The 10,256-nt window shown below is 44.8% G+C and overlaps 1 long non-coding RNA gene across 1 annotated transcript; it reads right to left on the bottom strand.

Moving 5' to 3' along the window:
* Positions 1–1,129: 1,129 nt before the first annotated feature.
* On the bottom strand, positions 1,130–9,959 carry LOC121362116. Its single transcript, XR_005956451.1, has 3 exons — positions 9,874–9,959; positions 8,538–8,596; positions 1,130–1,259 (listed from the first exon to the last, which is right to left on the bottom strand). It is a non-coding gene; the product is annotated as an uncharacterized LOC121362116 (long non-coding RNA).
* Positions 9,960–10,256: the final 297 nt, after the last annotated feature.

The raw sequence follows: 10,256 nt of genomic DNA, 5'->3' as shown, positions 1-10,256 counted from the left end.
TTATGCCTAATTCCTTGGAATTGGAGGCCTTTGTAGGGATATTGCTTGTGCAACACAGAGCAGCTGAGCTGTGGTGGTGGTGGTGGCACTCCTCAAGATCTCACATGGACTCTTTACTCTTGCAATTGTCTTGCAATTAACAGAACCATTCCCTATCAAGTCCCACGAATGGCTAGAGGGCATTAAAAAGCCTCTTATCACCAACTAATTCCGTAATTTTTGGAAAGAGAACCCCCATGTGTTTTTTCAATAAGCTCTTCTCCTGACAGCGCCACATCTTTCACAAACACAGCAAGAGTAACCTCAGGACTTTGCCTGCAGCAGTGAAGTATGAAATTTTGAATTCCATGGGTCACTGTTTTCGCTGCAGCCAGATGTGGATAAAAGGCAAAGGGTGTTTTATTGTTGTTTTTTCAAGAAACAGAGAAAGGTTTGTACTAAGGTACACCCTCTACCCTAAAAACAAGTGGCTAACATGTGGCTTGAATATCACCAATTGGCATTTCAAAAGATGAAACTTTAAAAAAAAATATTTTGAATTTAAATATTCTGTCTGCAGCTAATAAAGTACATTATGACTTTAAATTGGATTTAGGAAAACATACAGGAGAGCTACAACCTTGATGCCAGGCTGTGCATTTGTTGGTGGCTTCACTGGCATCACAGGTACCAATGAGTTGTAATGAATATAAAAGGGAGATACTCAATGGCTCAGACCTTCCTTTAGTTCTGAACAGATTGGGTTATCCATTGGAAATAAATTACCAGATGTATCCAATCCCTGTGTGCAGTGATGGATGAGTTTATGAAAGCCTTCTTTATTGGCATGCATTTTATGCAAACTCTTCTGGCGACTGAGGCGTGTTAAAAAACTGCTTAGTTTAATTTCTCTGAAGCCCCAGTGTGCCACTGATGATTTAAACCCTCTGTTTCCTGCTTGGGGAGCTGAATATTGAGCAACCAGGAATGAATATCTCAATTCTGGAATTTTATGAGGAAAGCTATCTTCATGCTAAAATTTCAGTGGACCTCATGGAAACACTTCCAGAGAATATGTGAAGCTATGAAACCCATAAATAACAAACTGAGAAGCTCACTGTTTGTTTGTGGGGCGGGAAAAATTATATTTGTCTTTATTATTTGATCCAGCTCTCCCAGTCTGACAGACAATATTTGGGTTCCCAGCCACAGTCCGTGCAGCCCAGCAGAGTGACATGATTTTGGCTTCCAGCAGTTTCCCCACTGTCTCCTGAAATGCTCTGTTATGAAACAAAAAGATAAAAATGGTGATCACAATGAAACACAAACCAGAAATATTTGATCATCCTCCAGCTTTGGTTGCTGCTGCTTTTAGCCTGGTGCTTGACAGCACACTTGCCAGATGCACAAGTAGCAAGGTTGTGACAACCCTGAGATTTTACTGCCGCACTACACTTTTAGGATTATGTTCTCTGAATGTTAACAGTTGTAAGTCATGGTTTTGGCGAGGGAAAATTCTGTAGAAAGTTGGATTTTTCTTTGCCTTGCTGCCCAAGTTCCTGTTGTCAGAGGGATGGAGCATCCCTTCCATGGAGATGGGCTGAGAGAGTTGGGGTTTTTCAGCCTGGAGATGTGAAGACTCCAGGCTGATGTTGTTACAGCCTTCCAGTACTTAAAGGGAACAAATATTTTAGAGGGCAAATTTTTCAGCAGGACCTGTTGTGACCAGGACAAAAAGTGATGGTTTTAAACCAAAAGAGGGTCGATTGGGACTGGATATAAAGAAGAAAGTTTTTACAATGAGGGTGGTCAAACACTGGCAAAGGCTGCCCAGAGAGGTGGTGGCTGCCCCAGCCCTGGAAACATTCAAGGCCAGTTTGGATAGAGCCAGTTTGGACTGAGAAACCTGATCTAGTTGAAGATGTCCCTGTTTTTGCAGGGGGTTTGGAGTGGATGACCCTTAAAGATCCCTCCCAACCCAAATTGCTCTGTGATTCTCTGACAATGGGAAGAAAAATATTTAGCTGTCTATTTGTACCTGTTGAGAGCATTCATCTCTTCTCCAAATTATGTGATTCCTTTGCTTGTGCCTTTACAGGATTTTCCACCTCTGTGTGTTGCACACAGAGCTTCAGCAGCCAGACCACATTTAGCAGGAAATATGTGGTTTCACCTTGGATGAAAATTATATAGTCGTAGAGTGGTTTGGATTGGAAGGGGCTTTAAAGATCACCTAGTAGAACTCTGTGACCACGAGCAGGGACACCTTCAACCAGAGTAGACCCCATCCAGCCCAGTCTGATCACAAAAACTGCTGATGAAGGAGGAGATGAAAGCAAAGTAGGAAAAAATGTGGGCTGCTCCAGATGGAAGCATAGAATAGGGGAGGAAGGAAAAGGATTTGGAGGCAGGAGCCTTCCCCTTTTGATGGCAGGAGGAGACAGGACCACCACAGCCATCGTGAGGGGACACAGCTGGCCTCATGCATGTCCCTGCTCCCTGTGTGCAAGAGACAGGTGAAGGAGAATCATCTTTCCCTGCCTCCTCATGAACTGTGGGGGCAGAATAACCACCCTTTCAGATTTACCACCTCATGTACTGCACAGGCTGGTCCTGCTCCAAGCAAAGCCTTCGGAGCAGCAACTGCACCAAACAGGATCACAGAAACCCAGTCTCACCCCTGGCAGACTAATGATCTCAATGACTGAACCCCTCTGAGCTGCAGGTATTTTCATCCCTTTCTAATTTGCAGTTGGGACCTAGGGCAATTTTTGTTCCTGAAGCCTTGGAGTTACTTCAGCATCATAAAGCCAGGGAACAACTGCTCGTGTTCTCGCTCTGGCATTTGAAGTCTCCCTATGAAACAGCTGGCTCTGATGTGCAAGATACCTGCTTCCCACTATTTGGCTTCCAACAGCAAGAAGATGACTTATGGCCATGAACTATCCCTTAATTTAACACATCAAAACCGAGCAAAAACAAACAAAGCAGAGTGAAGAACACATGTAGACCATGAACTCACATTCTGCACCTTGCACTTTTGCCCAGAGCACATGTTTTTGCAGCTTATCTCCCTAGGTATCTGTGATGGTGCCTTCTCCTGTGTTTGTTTTCTTTGTGTGGGGATTCTTGGCAAGAAGTTGTTTCTCTGGGAGAAAAAGCAGTTTTTGCTTCTCTTTGGCCATGGGCCAAACAAAGACCTTAACTGGACACTTAACCACGAGCTTAAAAACCTGTTCCGATACATGAAGTGGCTTGCACTGATTCCAGAGGGTCTTGAGGAAGGTTATGTCCCAACTACTTTGTCCTTTTGAGCTGCATTATCCTTCACTTACATCAGTTTCCTGTCATGTCTCTCTCTGTGATCTCTTAAAGCCCTTCAGCAGCCCCAAAATGCAATGTAATGTCATAGCAAGAATTTAGTTTGAGTCTTGCCTTGGTGTGAAATGAGGAAAAGATCCATCCATGGGTGCAGCCTTTGGCAGCTGGGATTTATCCCACCGTGTGACAGGCAGTGATCATCACTTCTTAACTCCTAATAGACTGTAAAAAGCTAATAGGATGCTTCCAACCAAAAACGACCCATTAATTCTTATTTTTATTTCCACTGACTGCTTTTTCCTCTACTCCTTTTAAGTGAAAGGCTTCTGAGGTGTTTCATTCATGGGTAATATCAACACATCTCTATTGGAAAAAAAAAAAATTGTGTTACTTGCAAAGGTAAAGCTCAGATATGCTTCAGACCAGAGATTCCCACTATGGGCTCCAAGTCCTGCAGCTGATTTTTCAGCTGGAAAACAGACCTGGTGAAGCTCAGCTTCAAGTTGACTGAAAGGGCCTATAACACTTCCTGAAAACACTTTTAACTCGTTTCTAAATTTGTACTCCTCTTTGTACTGGAATAAGTGTCCTTTTAAAAAGATAGTGAGGAAAAGAGTCCCAGTTTCTTCTGGCCAGCAGAAAGGCAGAGTTCTTCCTGTCAGTGCTGGGTTTGTGTTACAGCTGGCAGATGTTGTCCCTCACCAAACACAAGAATTCAAGCCTTCTGCTGGTCTTGCAGAGCCCCAAAACTTGCTCAGAAACTTCTTCACTATCAGCAGGGATCTGCATGGATTTGTGGATGCAAAACCACGCACGTACAGCCAAGGAGGTGCCACATCCAGTCCATTCCCACTGCTGATAAGGACTGAAAATACAGCCTTTCCTGTCTTCCTCGTGATGAATACAGAATGAAAGGGTCAAATCCAAAAGCTAATGGCTGGTCAGAGATTCAGCTGGGTGAGGGTTAAGATCAAGTCTTGTGGAGCCAGGAAAGAGAAAGGCCCCAAGTGTCCTCAAAATTTCCATATGACATTTGGGTATCAATAACGGCATTGTTCGGGAGCAAGAGCTCGTTTTCTAAGGAAGGCAGCTTGCTCCTTGCAGACCACTCTCCCTGTGGCTGGGGATGCCAGGCTGCTGCTTGGCAAGGAGCTTGTTAGTTCATTTAAAAAATGCCCAAGTTAAACGAGGTATAAATCAACGCCATTTCACTCACATTAAGACACACCAACTTAATCCTGCCTAGGACACTGACTTGAAAATGTTTAACAAAGTCAATATTTCTATGGAAAACTTTTCCTGTGCAGAATTTTCAAGGGCTTTTGGTGTTTTTTGTAGTTTATTTTTCATCTAAAAATCCATTGGCCGTATTAATTCTTTTTTTAAGGATTATCTCTTAATCTTACCCTGTTACAAAATGTATTCATAATCCTCATGGCAGTTACTTAGCAAGTCTTAAACCTGTCATTAAAATACCTCCTCTTGTTACTACAATCAGCAGTCTTAATCCACTGCAAGTCTCTCCTTTTTTCTTTTTTTTTCTTTTCTCACTTTGTTCCCAAATGGCTTAAACCAAGGTATGACAGGTAGCAAACAATCCCTCCCCACTCTAATTACTTGGAAGAAACAAATAAAGGGAAGGAATACGTTTGTGTGGCAAATTCCTAAGAGTTTGGAAACTAGAGGCTGTAGGAATGTGCCCTGGGAAATTTTAAACCCACTCCAAAGCTGTGGGTTTGAACAGTGGTGGATTTGTCCCTGGAAGGCATGGACGGGGAGAGGTACTGCCAAAAGAGGGGGTGGCTGTGAGCAGTCCCAGTCCTGGGGTGAAAATGAGGAATCAAGGTCCTGTGCAGGAAGATGTGCAATGTCTGGATGCAGGGAAATATACCTTGAGCTTTACCTGGAAGTGCTCAGCAGCCTGGCCTGGCTCAGCAGTGCCTGAATCCCTCCCAGCACTGAATCCCTTGGGAAAGCCCAGGCTTGGGAGTTCCAGGAATGGTTGGACACCGGTGAGTAGGAGGGCAAGTGCTGGGAAGCAAAGGGGCCACATTGCTGGAGGAGTGGGTGTGAGTATCAGGGAAAGGAAGGCTGGGAGCAGATGTCTGATTCATGGGAGAAAAAAATGTTCCTGAATTGGAGAGGAGCAGAGGAAACGCTGCAACATCTCTGGAAGGGGGAGGATTGAGGTGTCACTTGGTCAGTGCTTCAGCAGGATGTGAAACTCTAAGCACAGGATAAATGCATCAGGCAGCTCCCACCTGTTGAACTCAGAGCTTTTTTCATACCCAGCCCCATCCCAAACCTGCACCTCTGCAGGGGTGGTGTCCAAAATTGCTCCCAGGCTGTGCTTTCTGTGAGGGTTTTTAGGGGAAAACACGAGCTGAGGTTCAGTGTCCCCGGAGACCCCGCGCTGTCCTGGGAGCAGCCGGATAAACACTGGTTTGAAATCAGATATTGCCTGCACAGAACTCTTCACAAGATAATTAGGCTCAACTGGGATCTTTTAAAAAGGCATTAACTCCATGAACTTTTCAATCTAAAACAATGCCACAATGACCACGTTGGGAATAAGGCATTCTGGCCCTTCTTGGGGATCGTGTGTTGAAGTTGTCTTGTTAGCAGGGAGGCGTTAATGCAATGAAGGAGAGCATTGTGGCCTGGAACAGCTAGGCTTTTCTAACTGCTTGCCTAAATGTGGATGATTAATGACCAAAATGCATCCTTGCTGAATGGCATTGAGAGGCTGGAGGTATTTCATGGCATTTTCCTTTTTCCATTTTTGTAAGAGACTTCTTGCAAACAAAGCTCCATTGATGTGGGTCCATTACAGATATGCAAAGTGAATTCCAAATTATTGCCTATCTGATGGGTGACAATGCTCTTACATTGTTGTTGCATGTTTCAGGCTGCAGGATCTGAAGATGCTCAAAAAGCCACTTGGTGCTTTTGGAGACTGGAGCTACTCAAACATTTTAATGAGATTTGTTGTCATTGTTGTCAGAAAACACTGTTTCATCCAAACCAGAACATCTTGCAGTGAAATAGTCCCATTAATAACATTTCCATGGGAAAGTGTTCAGCTTTTCTGGGGTCAATTTATAAGCAGAGAAGAATCTAAATGAGAACCCCGATCTTCTCAGTCTGAAACCAGATGTTTCAATGGCAACAACAACAACAACAATAAAAAACACTTTGGGGAAGTGTTTGTAAAGTTTAGTTCTTTTTCCACACCAGAGTGAAAACACATTTCCAGACCTCAAAGACCTTTGTGGAAGTGCAGTGCAGATCTCTGGCTGCCTCAACCAGAAACTTCTTGGCCCATCAGGAAATGGGCTGGCACATAAATCCTTTGTTAGTCCAGCCATGCCATGGCCAGCCCACTCCATCCTTGGACTTGGGTGGGGATGTCACCCATCTGCTGCTGTCTGTTCTTCTCCCCACCTGCCATGAAGCCTCTGGAAATGCAGAAGAGCTGGTTTGCTTTTCTTCACCTGTGGAAATGTAAAACATGGTTCACAAAAAGCAGGAAGAGTCCTTTGGATGTGTGAGCAGCCATCCGGGGGAGAGGCAGCGTTGTGGTATCACGAGATGTGAAATAGTGCCACCAAATAAAAGCACAGAGTAGGTTTATAACACAGCTGCCAGGAGTGCATGTGAAAGGCAAAGCTAAAGGCTGGGCAAGTCTGCAAGGGATGTCCTAATTTCCCAGTGTTGCTGTCCAACACCATCCCACAGCTGCCAGCGTGCAGGTTTGAGTGCCACCCATCAGTGCTGCACCAGCAGTGGCTTGGGGACTCCTGGCTGGCAGGAGGTACCCAGCTAGGCTGGGTGGGTGTATCCATGTGTGTCTCTTCAGGGTGGGACAGGCAGTTTTTAACTTCTTGTCAACACTCTGTGCACGACTGCAGGTTGGTGGGGAAGAAAGGGCAACAATTTTGATACCAGTTCTGCTGGCTGACCCTTCTGTGCCCGCAAGCAGCACGTGTGAATGACAATTTCCTTCACCTAAAGGCACTGCTGCAGCCAGGCAAGGTATATCATGCATTTATCCAAGGCACTTAAAGGCAATTTTTTTTTTTTCCCTCAGCCAGCGTGTTGGCTTTTATCATTCAACAGGCCACAGAATTGTTTTCCCTAACATCCCCTTAAGAAGGATGTATTTTTCAAAATACTGCCATTCCCTTCTCTAAAACAGGTTTTGATGTGGCTACTTCAAATCAAAACCATGAGCTTTCCTCTCCTCACGCCCACCAACTTAAAACCTGCCCCCAATGCCAGTGGTTCAGAACTATCCAAATAAAGCAGTTGCTTTAAGGAGTGTTTGCTTTTCCTCTCAGGCTCCTTCTCCTGACGCTATATTGTTTGTGGAAAAAGAGTTCTCTGGGTGGGTCATTGAGCTGTCGTGGTTAAGAAGCTGTATTTGAAGTCTGGTTCAGGGTAGAAGAAAAACATGTCAAAACAGCCTTGAAAGCACAGCTCCCTTTTTTCCCTCCTCCATGTCAGGATGTTACCTTTTCCCCCCTCCACGTAGCAGCTCTCTCCCATGAAAAAACAGCTTCTTGAGGACATTTGCTGGGTGGCTCCAAAATGCAGTGAAAATAACACTCTTTTCATACCAGGAAAACAAATTGCTTCTGGAATAAAGCCGTGCCTATACAGCTCTGCATTTTAACTTTGCTTGAATACTCACTCCTGGATATCTTTATATCAGGGAAACATGCTTAATTATTCCTGAGTAATTTTGCCTGCTGGACTGCAATTCCTCAAATAAATGCTATGTGGGATTTTCCTGATGATGTTCTTTTCGTTTGAAAGGACGCCAAGGAGCAGGTCTCCCTCTTCCATCTTCCCCCCTACCTTTTGACTTTAAAGCAGATTCTTGGTGCTCCTTAAGTAAACACTCCTCTGAGATAATTTTTCATGGAGTGGCATGAATGCCATGAGCCCAAAAATGGCATTAATGCATTTTTCTTCTGTGGCTTTGGAATGACGTGCATCTAATGTGGATGCGTGTTGCCTCGGAGAATGCTCTGTTTTCTATTCCTGTGTTTGATTCTCTGCAGCTGGGGAGCCACGTTTCACAGGTGGTTGGGAAGCTTATTAGATTATTCATAAGTGGGTTTATTTCTTTTTTTTTTCCCCCTTTTTTTTTTTCCCCTCTAAGCAATTAAAAACATGTGCCAAAGGAGGCCTGAGATGATTAAAAGCACTCTTGACATCTCTTTCCCATTTACCTTTTGCTGTTTTCACTTGGGTTACACAGAGTCTGGTGCTGGTACCCACAGATGTGGCCCTAAAGGAGAGAGAAGTCAGTGCTTTTCCTGTTAGAAATAGTTAAAATAAAAAAGATTTGCTGCTGGTTTATCAGGGACTCCTGTGTGAGAAAACTCCATTTTTTTTCCTGGGAATGAGCAGCAATCACAGTCATAATTAATATAATGATGACAAATGTTTTTAGGCATTTTTTCTGCTGGTGACCACAGAGCAGTGACAGACTCTGGGCAAGCAGCAGTTCATCTGAAGATGAATTCCCAATCCACGGCAGCCTTCAAAGAGGCACACACATCAGGAAGGGGAAAAGTACTGGGAGAGTCACTGATGGGGAGAATTCTCTGAGCCAGAAGAGAAGTTGTTACTGCACGAATCCCCAGCTGAAATTCAGTGTGGATGGTGAGGAATTGCAAGCCTGCGTCAGGATGGTCCAGACCATGTGTGAGCCAGACACCAGCTGGGCATCCCCTCCAGAGGAGGGCTCTGGTAGCTCTCATGTGGCCTCTTCAGCTCCTGGCTCCCAGGGGAGCCCAGGCTGACTTCTCAGAGGTGTTGAGCTTTGACTGGCTCGGGCTCAGGCTGTGCTTGTGAATACTCAGACCCCAAAAAAGCTGAGCTGATTTTCAGGGAAGAGCTGCAAGCAAAGGAAATTAACTCGGCGTTGTACATTGTACAGGCTTTTTAAAGGGGTTTTGCTTAAAAAAAAAAATAGGATTCATATTTGGTTGAAACTGCTGGATTCTTAAAGGAGAGATGGAAGGAGAAGGGGTAAAAAGATCAACATTAGCAGTAGCAGTGTTATAAACAGAGATCATAAAATCATGGAATCATACAATGGTTTGGGTGGGAAGGGACCTTAAAGCCCATCCAGTTCCACCTCCTGCCACAGGCAGGGAGACCTTACACCAGACCAGGTTGTCCAAAACTCCATCCATCCTGGCCTTGGATGCTCCCAGGGATGGGGTGTCCTGCTTGGGGAGATGGAGAGGTGCCCAGCATACGTGTGGGCTGTGGTGATGGGACAGAAACATCTCCTCACATGTCTCAAGCTACTCACCAGCTATTCACCCTTCTCCAGAGCACCTCCCATCCCTGGTGTGGTTCCCACCAAAACCCATCAGGCAGAAAGTCTTTGTCTTCCTCTTCCTCACTATGTGTCAGTGGCAACTATATCTCCACAATTCAGCTCCCTGTTTTTACTATCAGCCAGCAACTCCCTCCTCTTGTCCAACTCTTCTGCTGCTAAATAATTCAGATACTGAAAAGTTTCCTTTTAAAATTCTCCTGGGCTATACGTACCCCTCATGCATCATGATTTTCTGCATTATCTCCTCCTCTGCCTTTGGGTCACTTCTTATACACAGGAAACAAGAAAAGGATGGCAAGGTTTGTGTGAAATATTCATCCTTGTGTGGGAGAAAACACAGACAGCTGAGTCAGGCCATGCTCACAAACAGCCCAAACACTGCAAAATATCCAGCCACACCCCTCCTCCAGCTGCAGGTTTTCCCAGTCCAACCATCCACCACCACTCATTTGTACAATCAGCCTCTTTGGAATTCACCCACCTCGAGGAGCTGCTCTTCGGAAATATCAGGGTGAAAACGACTTTAAAAACAGCTTGGACAGCAGTGGGTGTCTGAGGTTGAGCCTGGATTTACACCTAACTTCACCCCGACTGA

Source organism: Pyrgilauda ruficollis, unplaced genomic scaffold (assembly GCF_017590135.1).
Source record: "Pyrgilauda ruficollis isolate IOZ18807 unplaced genomic scaffold, ASM1759013v1 scaffold6, whole genome shotgun sequence".
Lineage (NCBI taxonomy): Eukaryota > Metazoa > Chordata > Aves > Passeriformes > Passeridae > Pyrgilauda > Pyrgilauda ruficollis.
The sequence above is the reverse complement of the archived record's forward strand: the minus strand, read 5'-3'. Positions and strand labels throughout refer to the sequence as shown.